Consider the following 14,981-nt stretch of genomic DNA (forward strand, 5'->3'; position numbering starts at 1 on the left):
ACATAGATTTTTTTTTAACCAAAAAACAAAATCAAAATCTTGTAAATTGCAACTGCCCACTGCCCTTTCCACTTTGAAGAATCACTTAATTGGTTTTCCTTGGTTTATACCTTGAAGGAACAAAACTGTAAGCATTTTTAACTGCTAAGCCATCTTTCCAGACCAACCCCTCATTCTTGCTATTTATCTGGCAAGTGAATAAATCAATTAAGGCTCTTCCATCCTCCTTAGTTTCTTGTACATATACATAATGAACCCAAACCCAATGTGTTTAATTTAAACTCCCCATTGTATTACATTCAAAGGGCATGAAAGAATTAGTGGCTATATTGCAAGTAGCTACCTTTTATAGGTCTAACAAAATATTAACTTTTTCATTTATGTAGAATTCTACATAACTCATGTAATTCTACATAAATAAGATAATACTATAGATACGTTAAATATATACTGATATATTTAGAGAATGGAAGTATAAAGTGATATTACAGAAAATATTTAACAATGTGGAAGAGAGTTCATGCTCTCAATATTTATCAGTATAGCTATGGAAAAAAATCAGCCACATTGTTTACATGACAGAATTGATAAACATGTTGAAACTTTCACATTAGTTCGTGTTAGGTCTATGCAGCAAATACACAGGTTTTTCCTTTCATTTATTTGGGTATGGTTTTTTGAAGTAAAATAATAGCTTGACAAGTTGGTCATATTAAGAGCACAATAACATGGATTTTTCTTTAGCACTTAAAAGCTATTTGTACTGTTTTCTTCATAATTCGAGAAGCTTGGCCTAGGCCAGGGCCTACCACAAAGAGAGCACTGATGGTCCTCATTCCTGTATTCCTGTCCTCCCTTCCAGTGTGTACCTTGGTTTTTTTCTACTTGCTGCCTTCGAGCATCTCATCCAAGCATCTTGAAGGAAGAGCAAGATCATTGGCCATTGGAAGACAAGTTCTCCTTCACTTTAAAATATTCTGTGCTTCACATAGAGCTTTGCTATACAGGTTTATTAATTACATGAGAACTTTTTCCTTACTTTTCCTTTAAATGAATTTATATTATGGATTAAGGCTCTCAGAAAAGATGATTTATTTCCAAATTCTAAAATGCTTGTAGACATGGAAAATTTAGTCATGGTGCTTTCATTGTTGTTGAAACTTGGCAGGATTTCCCAAATTTTGAAACACCTCTCACCTAGCAGCGAATGGATTGGGTTTCTATGTCATTACTTGGTTTTGTCTTTTTAGAAATGCATCATTGGTTTTGTTTGTAAAAGCGTTCTAGGATTCACATCTTGGGTTTTTTTGTTTTGGGTTTTTTTTTTTTTTTTTGCATTGACAATATGTAATGTCTGCCTGTCGTCATCCAGATGAGGCAAGAGAAAATACACAAATACCTCCCCACTTTACAAAGTGATCTCATTCTGCAGGGGAAGTCAGTATGAACTCTGCAGCACTTCAATAAAGAAAATGACTCAAGGTGATCCAGGTTCATAATAGTTGGAATTCTGTTATATTAAAGTGGCAAAGTTCCTAAATGTGCCTCATTGGATGAGAAAAGACACCATTATTTAAATTAGGTCGATCGTTTGGATCTTTATTCTTTCTCTTCTGCAGCTTGTTTTTTTTTTTGAAATTTAATAAATAATTTTTCTAAAAATTCAAACTAATTCATTACATTCATTAATAAATATAAATAAATTATGAGAATATGGGGAATTGTATTAGACCATTGCTTAAAGAAATACCAAAAAGTGTGGCAAGTCATTTCATCAAAATGATATTACTGAATAAATACAAATGTGTCCCAGCAATACAGCTAGTGAGAGGCAAATCTAGATGACTTAGGAAATTTTTTTTCAAAAAGTCTGTTCACTAAACAATATAGTATTCAACACAGGTTTGTATATAAATTTCATCCAAGTTTCCAGAGTTATATGTTAGGTGTTCCACATAATCAGGGTAGCATCTGAAGCCTTCCATTGCACAAGAACTGATGACTGATATTAGAAACAAAAACAATACCATAATGGCATTTTCCTATTTCTTTGGGATATCCTGTCTCCTCTCCACTGAATTTTTATTCCTTAAGACCAATTCTAGACAAGTCTCCTTTTAGCCTATGTAAACACTCAGGAGTCTCTGCCCTGGTAGACATGTGTGTGTTCAATTTTTCATGATGGTGACAAAACACATGAGCCAATGACCTTCCAGAGAAGAAAGGCTTATGTTGGCACAAGGTCCATGGGTTTCGATCTATTATCATTTAATTACACTGTTTTGAGTCTGTAACTGAGGAGATGGTCTAGTCAGTAAAAGGCTTCATTTGCTACCAAGAAGACCCAATTTCCCATCTCCCAAGTTTAAAACAAACAAACAGAGAGACAAACAAACGTCTGGACGTGCTTCTCTATTCCTGTCATTTGAACACTAAAGAGGAAGAGACAAGAAGATTACTGGAACTTCTGACCAGCCAGTTATGCTAAAATGTTGAGCGATAGGTTTAGTGATAGACCCTTGTCTCAAGGTATAAAGTCGATAGTCATCGAGGAAGACATGTGGCATTGATGTCTGGTCTCTATACACAAGCATGCATGAGAGTCATGCACCCACATGCAGACACACATAGAAATGCATACAGACACAGTCACAGAGCATGGGCACACATACACACAAACACATACACAGTATACACAGAGAGACAGGTACAAATGCACACACACACACACACACACACACACAGAGAGAGAGAGAGAGAGAGAGAGAGAGAGAGAGAGAGAGAGAGAGAAACACACATGCAATCAGGGCAGGCAGCACAGATGACAGCAAGGCTGACCACCTCATGGTTTTCAGAAAGAAGAAACAGAATTGGAGCTTTGAAAATTTCCACAAAGTGGCATTTCCTAATTTCTTCCATCTAAGCCTTAAATCTAGCACCATACCTTAAAGTATCAGGCTTGGGGACCAAGCTTTTATCCTTGAGCCTTTGGGGACATTTAAAACCCTAATTGTAGCATGTGCAGCTTCCTGTCTACTTACCTTCCTGTGACGCCGCCACACCATCCTCGAGACAGTCGTACTACTGTGGGATAAAAGCTTTACCTCTCACCATCCATCTTCATCTTTAATTTCTATGCAACACTTCTCATTTCAAACAATTTAGTGAGTGTTCTTCTCAAAAGGCTTTGTATAAATATTCTTCAACTGCTTAAGGCCCATCTGGAAGCTATGCTGGATCTAGCAATTGTATATTTGAAAAAAAAAAAAAAAAGAAAGGCCTTGCCTTCAAGGAACTTAAAGTGGCAGGAAGGTAAATCAGTCGATTGTTTCAGTGCAGGATGAGAAGTTCTCCGAGTGAAGTAGCCCTACAATCTCCTGTCCCAGAAAAGATGTATGAATCAGATTTGGCAATGGGAACACAAATAAAACCATTTGTCATTCTGCTGGGACACTGAAAGCCTTTCTGACAAGTAGGTGGTGAGTGTGAACCCAGAGCCATAAAGGCAGGTATCTTGCCAAGCACATAGGAGATGTCACAGCTTGCAAATTCATGCACAAGTAGTCCAGTCTGTGCATTCTTCTAACCATCAAGATTTTGTTGAATCTTAAAGCCAATGTGGAATCCTTAGGAATCTCTCTTTGCTGTTCAGACCCTGAGAAAATGGGGTTGGTTCTAAATCCAACCAAGGAGAAAAGTGTAAGCCAGATGACAGGATGAAAGGTAATATAGCTGGAAAGACAGAGAGAAAATGGCTCTCCCACAGTTTTTACATTTCTCACTAAGATCTAAATAGATAGACTACTCAAGGCTTTGTGATCCTAATGTTTTTTTATGAAGAAACATAGAGGATAATACTTGGTCAAGAACCTCAGCTCTTTGTCAGGAGTATCCAAGCAGATCTTCTTGTCACTACCCTGGATATTATAAATTCCTCTTATATTAGAGGTGGTGATTAGAGAGACTCGATCACGCAGCAACAATTGTAAAGTTGTAAGTCTTGCTGCTGATATGTGACTACCAACACAACCCATCTATGAAATACAAAGTAAGAATGACTTAAGACTTAATGTTAATGTTTATTTCGCTGCATAAACATTAGGATGATTTTATTTCAGGATACAGGCTTGATTAATTAGTATGGTGAATACAGCTATTGATTCTTTTGGTTACTTTTATATGCATGTATGTATCTCTACACGTATATAATTAATAATGACTGGTGAACAGTGTTGGTGTGTTTTGTTTTCTTCAGTTTCCATGATGCAGCTGTACTAAGCCAGCTGTACGGGTTGTCATCTGTATATTACCATTTAATTCCACAACTGTCCAAAACAAAAGATGCTGATGTAAGACATACATGAAAGGCAGCAAATGTGTTGAGGATCAGGTGGGCTTCTGAGATGCAGGAAACAATGAACAAGGCCTAGAAGAGAGGAAGAAGAACTGCCTAACACCTCTAAAATAGAACCCTGGCCTGTCCCTCTCTATTTCAGTTCAGATAACACCCCTGGATTCTTCAGAATGAACTGATGAACAAGCATGGATAGGTTATAACCAATGTATTTTGACCATTCTAAGTCAAAGGTCATTTTTGAGTGGTTGAAATACTTTGGTTGAAACTATGAATTCAATATAAGAAAATTTCAAAAATAAAAACAGTATGCTATCTTGTCTCCATACAACCAACGTCACACTTACTCATCTGTGCTCAATACTGAAATATTTTCATCATAGGCATATGTATTTTATAATTGAAGTCATAATGTAGATACAGTTTTATGATGTGCCTTTTCACACTTAATTATATGATAAGTGCTTTTTAAGATGCTTAATTGTTTTCATAATTACATATTTAAATGGTTGTATGACACTCCATTGAATCTCATTTTGTTATGTTTAGTTTTGTTTTTATAACTCTTTTTGCCTTTGACATATTGTAATGTACACACAAACATTATCCAAATTCAATGCTTCAAGCTCATGTCTCTGTCGGGTACTGGAGACAGAAACAGCTCCGGAACTAGCTGGAAACAGCTCTGTGAGCTCTGGAAGCTCACAAAATCTTCCAACATTCATTGTCCTGTTTGCTCAGGTGGCATAGTCCTAAAGAGCTGCTGTTGATGATGGGAGGAATTTCAGAAGTGGCCTGAAATGGAGTGTAGTTTTCTACACAGTGTGAACAAATCAGATGCAAGTATTAAGAAGCTCAAACATCTGGATTATATGCCTAGAGATCCTGAACTTGTGGCTCAGTGCTGCGTAGGATAGCATTGCCCACACCGTGGTGAGAAAGCAGTTCTTTTAATGGCAAGGCTAATCATTAGCACACATCCGGTCAAAGCCTTACCTGCAATATCTGCATGTCTACCATGACCCTCAGAGAGGGTCAAAACTAGCACCTAGGGACAACATTCGAAGACCAGCAGTGGCAGAACACAGCCACAGTTCTAAATCAAATGAATCTGAACTCAGACCGCTATTCTGCTACTGTGGCATTATTGGAGATCTCAAATCATGTGTATAAAAGGGGATAATGGGCGGAGAAAGGGCTCAGCCATTAAGAACACGTGCTGCTCTTAACAGTGGTCCTGGGTTCAAGTCCCAGATTTGACATATTTTGGAGGGATTCTTAGAGCACTCCAAAGTCACAAGGATGCATCGACGCAAGTTCAACCTGGAGAACAGCTATGTGAACAGGTGAAGGCAATTTATAACAATAAGCAGTTGCCACCCTCTTACTGGTTGTTTTTGAAATAGATGGAAAGGCTAGGAACATAGTTCAGTTGGTAGAGGGCTCATATACCAGAACAAAACTCTGGAATCTGTCAATCACTTGTATAAACAAGGTGTGGCAGGACATCCCAAGACTTGGGAGGAAGCAGGAGGCTCAGAAGGTCAAAGTCATCCTTCCCCACTTAGCATGTTCGAGACATAAGATATATTATGATTTTTAAAACAGGAATGAAGCTATCCTTTGCCTTTGGATCTTTCAATTTATTTAAAATTTTAAGCCCAATTGTACCTCTTAAGTGCCTCCGAGTCACCCATTAAGCTCACACAAAGGCATAGATCAAATAAGAACATGTTTGAACTATGCAACTTTCTGTTTCCCAAAGCCGCCCTATACCTGTTCTTTAGTGCGTTTCCTTCCTACTTCAGGAATTATAACTGTGCATGTGGCACCACGCTGGCTCCATCCTATGTGTCAGGGCTCATGCAGCCTTCCCTCATGTCACTCATTTAGAGGTCCGTGATGAGAGAACTTGTGTGAGGAGTATGTTAAAAACACATTTTAGGTAGCCCTGGTGCTTGCTTCTGTAAATGATAATAAAGCGCATAATATGGGTCAACAGAAATAACTAACACAATAGATTTATGATATCATACAACAGCTCAGATCACAAACTCAACCTTACAACCTGAGTCCTTTGGGATTGACTCAGAACGTTTTTGTGGGAAATGGCAGAGGGGGCTCTCTGGAGGCTTTTAATGGGGGCTGCACTGGGGTGCTCGACCCAGTCCTCTTTGATATGGCATGATGGTTGGATCTTGGGAAGACGATGCAAGGCCACTGTCAGCGTTAGGAAACAACTCCAGGCTCTGTACTATAAATAATAATAAAGATAAATAATAAAAAAGTGAAATGTTTTAAATGAAAGGTGATGCCCTGTGCACCTAACACACAGACCCTCTAGCCTTTCTGTTAACAAGGTAATCTGATTGTCATTGATTTTTCTCACCTCAGTTACTAAGAAGGTGATGAAATGGTCCCTTCACAGATGTATTGAATCAGATACTAAACAAAGAGCAACATAAAGAACAATTATCAGCAACCTTGCTCTCAGCCTGCTGATTATGACATTACAGGAAGGCGAGGACTGGGTGACTTAAGATATTAAGCTGAGGAAAGGGACACATGGTGAATGGTGCTTTCGTTTCTTCCCATTTCTTTTGTAGGGGCTCATTTTGGACTTCCACAAGGAACCCATTTCCTGTTCTGTAGCTTTAAAAAGGGACATTTGGGTTTGTGCTATTTACTGATAGGCATTGTTCTGTGATTTAATTATCCACTTTTATTACACCGTGAAGAAAATAGCATAAAGCACCACATGGGTTTTTTGCTATATAGATTGTAGTGGGTGTTATACAGAAGGAACTGTTTATGGGTCCACCAATTGATCTCTAAGAGTCGGTAGGACCCCGCAGTACTCCAATAGAAAAGCCACATTGCTGACCTGCCAGTGAACTTTCTAGGTGGTTTTCAGTAAGCAATTAGGAGATCCTGTTTGAAATGTCTGACAAAGTTAAAACTGGCCTAGAAAGGCTGGCTTTATGGCCTGTGCTAAACTAATGTGTGACTTGCAAATTTTTCCAGATTTGATTGTTTATTTCTTTTCCTTTAGTCCAGTCGCTAAAAGTCATGATACCTAATGTATTCCTAAGAAACTTATACTTTGAATATATTTGTTTGTTTACATAAAGTTTCCACCTTCCCATATTGCCTTTGTGTGGAGCATGGCAAACCCCATGGCCTTTTCTTCAGAGCAGCACTGCAATTCTCTGCCCTGCCCAACACTAGCAGCCATTATTCAAGGCCTAGAACAGTGGAAAAATGTGTTTTTGTATCTTATATGAAAACTACAATAGATTTTAGGAAACAAGATTAACAGAAGAAATGTAGGCATGGCTGTGCTGCTCATTGGTTAATTCTGAAGAAACAAGAAAACTTCAGATTAGTCACCAAATCAACCTCCAAAATATCACTGCAAGTGCTGAGACTTGCCGTTGGAATTCAAGATGCTGGCCCTGAAACAATGAATTCTTCACCTAACTCAGGCCAGAGGGTTGCTGAAAGAAGGCTTACCAACAGAGAAAAAATTTAAAACAGCACTTAGATGTCAGGAATGAATCTCCAAATGGCTGGGCATAAAGCACGAAGAAACCTAGTAAAAGATTGTATTGCACAGTCAGGTTAGAAGCAGGAAATCATCATCATCTTCTTCTTCTTCTTCGTCGTCGTCTTCTTCTTCTTCTCCTCCTCCTCCTCCTCCTCCTCCTCCTCCTCCTCATCCTCCTCCTTCTTCTTCTTCTTTCTCCTCCTCTTTCTCCTCCTTTTCCTCCTCCTTCTCTTCCTCCTCCTCTTCTTCCTCTTCCCTTTCATCCTCCATCCTCCCTTCCTCCTCCATCTTCCCAATTTCCTCCTCTTTCCTATTCCTCCTCCTCCTCCTCATCATCATCATTACTTAAGAAAAAAAGAAGAAAGACAAATATTTTCATTGTTCAACTTTCATGGCAAAATATGCCTTATTCAGAATATATGCTTATGACTGTCATAATTGCCTTTCCATGTGCTGGAAGGTCAGTCCGGATCTAGTGAAGGTTCCTTCTCTGAGTTACCACCTTGAATGCTGGTGTTGTGGAAGAACAGAGAGGGCTTAGAACACTTCCTTAAAACCTTTTTAAAAAGGTCATGTGTCCTGTAGCTCATATGACAACATCATTACCTTGGTAAGAAAGATACAATCTATAAACCTGGTGGACATATGTCATCATAGACCCTCTGCCGAGACAGCTGGTGTGTATCTGAAGAACATTAAGTTGTGGCAGTAACACCAGAAAGTAAGTGTGGAGAAGCCTTGCTTCCTTCACAACCACACAAATATATGCACAAATTTATTGTATCTGGTCATTATTTTATCCTTCATCCTTGCAAACAGTATGCAGGTAACAAATATATTAAGAGAAAAGATTTCCCTCGTTTTAACCCTTTGCTCATCTCTGTCTCCTCCAATTACTCATGCTTACAGACCAGGGTCTCCCTCCTTGGCACACACTGAAGCACAAGAGAGAAGACGAATGGAGGATCATCAAACCCAATGTCCAATCCTAGCTTTCTCATCAGTATATGAGCTGTTGATAACAATATATGCATGATGGCTAGTCTCAGTTGTCAATGTGACTACAGCTGCAAATTAAATCCAAGGGATTGGGTACACTTGTGAGGGATTTTTTTTTCTTAATTGAATTATTTGCAGTTGGAAGGCCCACCCAAAATCAAACTCTTGGCCATCTCTATAATGCTTAAAGTATCTTCATATATTTTGAGTCTACATTTTATATATGAATAGTTGTTACCTATTTGTAATTATTTGTCATAGAATTTTATTGTATAATTAATATTAGGCACATACCATCTCATTTATATTAAAAGTAGGAATCCTAAAGCCTGTCTTGTTTACTTTTGTATCTGTGGCAAATAAAGCAAGCATACAGTAGGCCCTTTATTTGCTTAATATTATACCAATTAAGAGCATCTAAAGCAAACAAACAAAAATCTAACACAATAAAATACTATACAGTGAGCATTAGGTAATATAGATCTTCAGAGAAAAAAACATATCAAATCTACTCATATGCTGACAACAACGTGATCCAGACAAAGACTATAAAAATTACATCATGATAGACTACATATTTCTGTCTTTAGAAAAATGAAAATAAAATTTGCAAAGTTTTATGCTAAGATATGTCATTTACCATCACCTTTATCTATTAACTAATAAAGACAAATGATTTTAAGGAATATCAAGTTTGCATGTGGTAAAAGAGATAAGTGGATATAGAGAAATGGCTCAGAGATTAAGAGGATTGGCTGTTCAAGCAAAAGACTTGTATTTAGTTCCCAGAACCCACACAGCTCCTCACAGTTGACTGTAATTCTAGTTCCAGAGGTTCTAAACCACTCTTCTGTCCCCTGCCCCCAAGGGCACCAAGCACACATATGTTACTTATATACTCATATGAGCAAAAACTTACATACCTAAAATTTAAGTAAATAAAACCTTACAAAAGGTAAGTGATAAGCATGAGCTAATTTGAAATCTGTATTAAATCTAAGGAGGTCACACACACATGAAGACTGGCAGATTAACATACACTCCTTTATATCTTTGGTTATTAATTAATGATAAATGTTATGAGAAATAACAGGTATGAAACTGAAATTCTATCAAAACGTGTCTTATTTGTTTTTGCCCAAGGACATCATTTTTTAAATGGGAATCTTATGCACTCTTGGATTTCCTTTTATAAATTTCTCTATATTCATTATGGAGGTGCAGAAATAAATATTCTAAAATAGTATTTCTTGGTATTTCAAAGTGAGCAAAGGATGGTTACTAAAACAAAATTCAAAAGCAATTATGCTCATGGGAATTTCTTGACCTTGCCCAGATAATTAACCCTGGTCACTGGGACAAAATGAACTACCTCAAGCTTCCAGGTGGCTATCCGCTATAAACCACCAGCTATGGCTCTGTGCTGAATAACTAGACTAGAAACTAGTGCCTCCAAAGGACACCTGCCAGGAACACTCCAGGAAAATGCCTGTCTAAACTGGGAAAAGCTTTTTATTATTTTTTCTCAGTAAATAAAACCCTAGAATGGATTTTCTTTCCAAGATGTGTTTTTGTTTTATCACAATGACCTTTCTAAGCAAAGATGAAGCCAGCCTCAGGTAAAAAGAAATGGCCACATTTCTTCTACGGTTAGCCTCTGTGACCTCTGAACTTGGTTTTTCTCTCTGAATCTCTTTTCATGCATCATTTCTCCCAGTGTCTGATAAGGGATACTCAACGCACTTGAGCAAGGCCAGATAGGAACTTTGACTTTCAGAGAACAGCCAGAAATCAAATTCTAGTCCCCTTTAATTGGCAATATTATTCCTCCCTATACACGCAAGTTTTCTTATACTATAGCAGGCTAATAAACCACAAAGTCTAGAAATTTCAAGCCTTTGAATATGGGTCCATTACCACTTGGGCTTCCATTATTATCTATGTTGTGTGAGTGTGTCTGTACACACAACCAAACACAACCACACACTTCAGTGTGTTTACACACACAGTCATATCATCTCATCTCTTTCCCCCCTATCTCTAACACAAAAGTCAAGGGGTTTGGGAGCACGTACAAAAAAAGAGATTTCTAAGCGAGCAGGCGATTGGGCCGGGGTCATTCGAAAGGGTAATTATTGTTAAATGTCAGGTTAACTCTGAAGGCCTTGGCTCATCCAACTGAGAGCAGATTAGCCCAGATGGAGACATTTTCAACACGGTGCTGTCTGGCCAATCAGAGGCAGCTGGGATTAACCAAATACCTTCTCTCATCTGCTTGCTAGCAGAAAGGTCAGTTTCTGCTCATTGCTTCTCTTTTAAGATGTGCTTTTTTTCCCCCTCTCCTTTCCTTTTTTTTCTCTCTCTCTTTCTTTTTTATTTATAGCAGCCAACTGCAGGAAATCAGGGCCCTTTTATCAGTGAATTAAATATTCAACATCTAAAACCCAGTTTGTGAGAGTCAACTTCTTTCACTTTCAAGACCACTTTTATCTTGTTTTAAGTGCTGAAGATATCCAGGGCACATGTCCTCGGAGCAAATTTTACCCTCAGCCCTCCTGCTAGGCTGGAGGTCTGCCTGGTGTGCTGGTGTGTTTTGCCTACTTTTTTTTGAAGGCTCACTTGTTTCATTTCATGCATTTTCTTCTTTAAGAGTGTCGGGGTTTACCTCCTATCATTTACTTCATAGAGAGAAGCGAGAATGAAAGTAATCCTGGAGCGCTTGAAGACATCATCTGGTTTTATATACAGCTTCCTCTTCCTTGAGCAACGCAAATGAGCATGCGCATAAAAATCAGGGGTGAAACTGGGAGGAAGATAAGGATCCCAGAATCATGCTCGCATATGCACGTATCTGCATGTGTGTATCCACACACAAGCATGTGCTCTCCAAATGATCCATAGGTGGCACGCCTGTATTTTGCTGACTGTTTTCTATTTTTGTCTGTGTATTGTATATGGGGGAAAAGCATGCACTGCAGTCAGAAAACAAGATGGTAACCGAAGTGGAAATGACGTGTAGGTGTTAGGACTCTGTCCTGCTTCAAAACCATTCTGTAAGCCTAAAACTATTCACCCACTGTTTAGTAATATGGTAGAATTTTGAGAAATAAACCAGAATTATATCAATGATTTCAAAATATTTAAATATTTAAACAAGTATTAAAATGAAACAACTTGTTGGGGTGTTGTTGGAGTGTAAAACAAGTTGTAAGGTTAAAAATTAGCTCTCTGGTGTCTAAGTAAAGAAAATGACAATCTTTTTCAAAAAATTTGAAGCACATTAAAATTTTTCTCAGATACACTCCGAAAGAGAGTATGTTTTTTCAGAAAGAATTGCTTCATCCCCTGCTGTGCACTCCTACCCTGGTGTCACGAACTGGCTTCCTAGTTCACTCAACTCAAAGAAGGAAGCACACAGGATGTGCTTAATTTAAGCAGTATGGCAGAGAAGGGGTGATTGAAATTTGAACCCAAAGCTTAGTTAGGTAGGGGCTACAACCTGAAGCTTGGCTACAATGGAGTTTCAATCTTAAAAACAGCAGAAGGAACTAATGTAACATAAATGTGATTTGTTAAATGTTGACTATTTCATATTCACGTTAATAGTACAGAATATCAGGAGATGACTGAAGTTATGCTAATAGAATACCAATGAAGCATTTGACTGGACCTCCAGTGCAGGAGAAATTGTATTGGGGACTGAGGATACTGTTGCAATGTTTGATCTCTTCGTAGTTGCACACAATCTGCACGTAAACTTTCAACCAATTATTTATCATTTAAACAATAACACATGCTTCCAATGGTTACAATCAATTCCCAAGTATATATATTTTTATTAATAATCCATGTGGTTTTTAAAGTATCTTTAGGTTATTTTATAGTCAAGATTGTTCAAATATGAAGACTTTAAAAGTTCATAAGACAAATATGCCTGTCACTTGAGATTCTTACTAGATCCAATGGCTATTTTTCTCCTCTTGGGAGCACTAAGAATGACTTGGCTATGTTGGAGTTCTGGGGTAGTCAAGAGAAGAACATTATTGTCCACTTAACACCACAACATGAAACTGTGTAATGATGGCATGAGGAACCCTGTAGTCTTTAAGACATTTGCTGATGTTTGAGTGGAAGTAGACAAAATCTCAGAGAAGCAGCTGACTTGCATTATGATGATAATCAAAGCTGGACAGTTAATTCCAAGAAAGAGATAGAACATTCCTGAGTATGTTCATTGTTTCTATGCAGCAAAGGAAACCCATAGAGAAATATCTCTTAAGGCAATAAAAAAAAAGGTGTCTTCCAGTGCAGACATATTTCAGTTGTTATTGTCTCCTGAGTCGACCAGTGATACCAGATAATAACAAGATCTTTCTGACGGTGGCTTATTTATGTGCCTCCCAATGCGTGTGTCCATGAGGGCGTGGCAGCTTAGAAGCTGGACAAATAAAGGTATAGTCGAGTTAATGAGGTTAGTGTGGCCAAATGAATTTGTTTCTTTTTTAGTTTACACTGGTCAAGGTTTCAGTAAAATAGTTTTAAATTGTTCATACACCAAAGAGAATTTACTTACACAACAATGAGGAAAAAAAAATGATTGTAGAAATAAGAATCTGGATGAACAATAGAGATCAATTTCAAGTTTTCATTTCCAACCTGTAAAGTTTGTGAACAAAAACTATAGTTCTTTGCTGCCCAAACAATTTAATGAATAGAGATATCTAGCTGTTGTCTTTTCTGGTCCCAAATTTTTATTAGTGGATTTAAATTCACTTAGTATATTATTAGAGGTTTGGTGGGACTTTGTTTTAGATAATATTTTTTTGGTAACCTGAATTTAAAATAAAAAATAAAATTATAATAAATAATTTTATAATAAATAGTTTTATAAACATAAAATTATAATCAATAAAATTAAAAGGAAATTGGACAGGCTGGCTTTGAGTGGCATGGTGATGCCAGAATTTTGGTTGTGAGAAATTAAATTAAAACTAATTCATAATTACCTGGCAGGGAAGATTCCTTGATCAAGAAGGTGGTTTTTCCAGGGCAAGGGAGGCTTATTCATTGCAATGGATAGGATTTCCCCAAATTCAGGAAACTCAACTGCATAATTTGTGGTAGTGAGGAACTGTGTTCGGGCTCTCCCCTAAGGGAAAAACACTACTTCATATTAAGTACTTCATAAGGACTTCTGTTGTGTTTTGGTTCCGTGTGTAAACATGTACTCTAAACAAACACTGGTGAAGGTAGACAACACAGGTCCATTTTGCCTTAAGAAACTTAGAGCAGCAATTTTTTTTTTATCACTGATTACAGCTGAAGCTCACTCTGTCCTTGCTGAATGATTCATTTCATACTTAAGCACTGGAGCCTATAAAGCAGTGGTTTTCAACCTGTGGGTCATGACCATTACCCTTTTGGGAACTAAGAGGACCTTTTCATAGGGGTCACCTAAGACTATCAGAAAACACAGATATTTACATTACAATTGATAACAGTAGCAGAATTACAGTTATGAAGTAGCAACAAAAATAATTTTGTGGTTGGCGTCACCACAACATGAGGAACTGTATTAAAGAGTCGCAGCCTTCAGAAGGTTGAGAGCCACTGACTTAGAGTATGTATTCCAGCCAATACAGTGCCTATGAGCGTGCCTGGCCCACAGTTAATACATGTTTAAGACCTGGGAACCTGAAGAGAAATGAAAGTAAAAGAATTAATCTCTGCTAGTTATGAGTACATTAGCCATTCTACCCTCTTCATGTGATTCTTTTTTTTTTTTTGTAACATATACTTTTTTATTCAATATATTCTTTTTTTTGTGAACTTATATTTTTTTTATTCGATATAATTTATTTACATTTCAAATGATTTCCCCTTTTCTAGCCCCCCCACTCCCCGAAAGTCCCGCAAACCCCCTTCTCTTCCCCTGTCCTCCCACCCACCCCTTCCCACTTCCCGGTTCTGGTTTTGCTGAATACTGTTTCACTGAGTCTTTCCAGAACCAGGGGCCACTCCTCCTTTCTTCTTGTACCTCATTTGATGTGTGGATTATGTTTTGGGTATTCCAGTTTTCTA

General features: G+C 37.8%; 1 pseudogene; it reads left to right on the plus strand.

Moving 5' to 3' along the window:
- The first annotated feature begins 13,898 nt into the window (after positions 1-13,898).
- Positions 13,899-14,052, plus strand: LOC127676632 (uncharacterized; annotated as a pseudogene).
- The last annotated feature ends 929 nt before the right edge of the window (positions 14,053-14,981 follow it).

This window comes from Apodemus sylvaticus, chromosome 1, assembly GCF_947179515.1.
Source record: "Apodemus sylvaticus chromosome 1, mApoSyl1.1, whole genome shotgun sequence".
Taxonomy (NCBI): Eukaryota; Metazoa; Chordata; class Mammalia; order Rodentia; family Muridae; genus Apodemus; species Apodemus sylvaticus.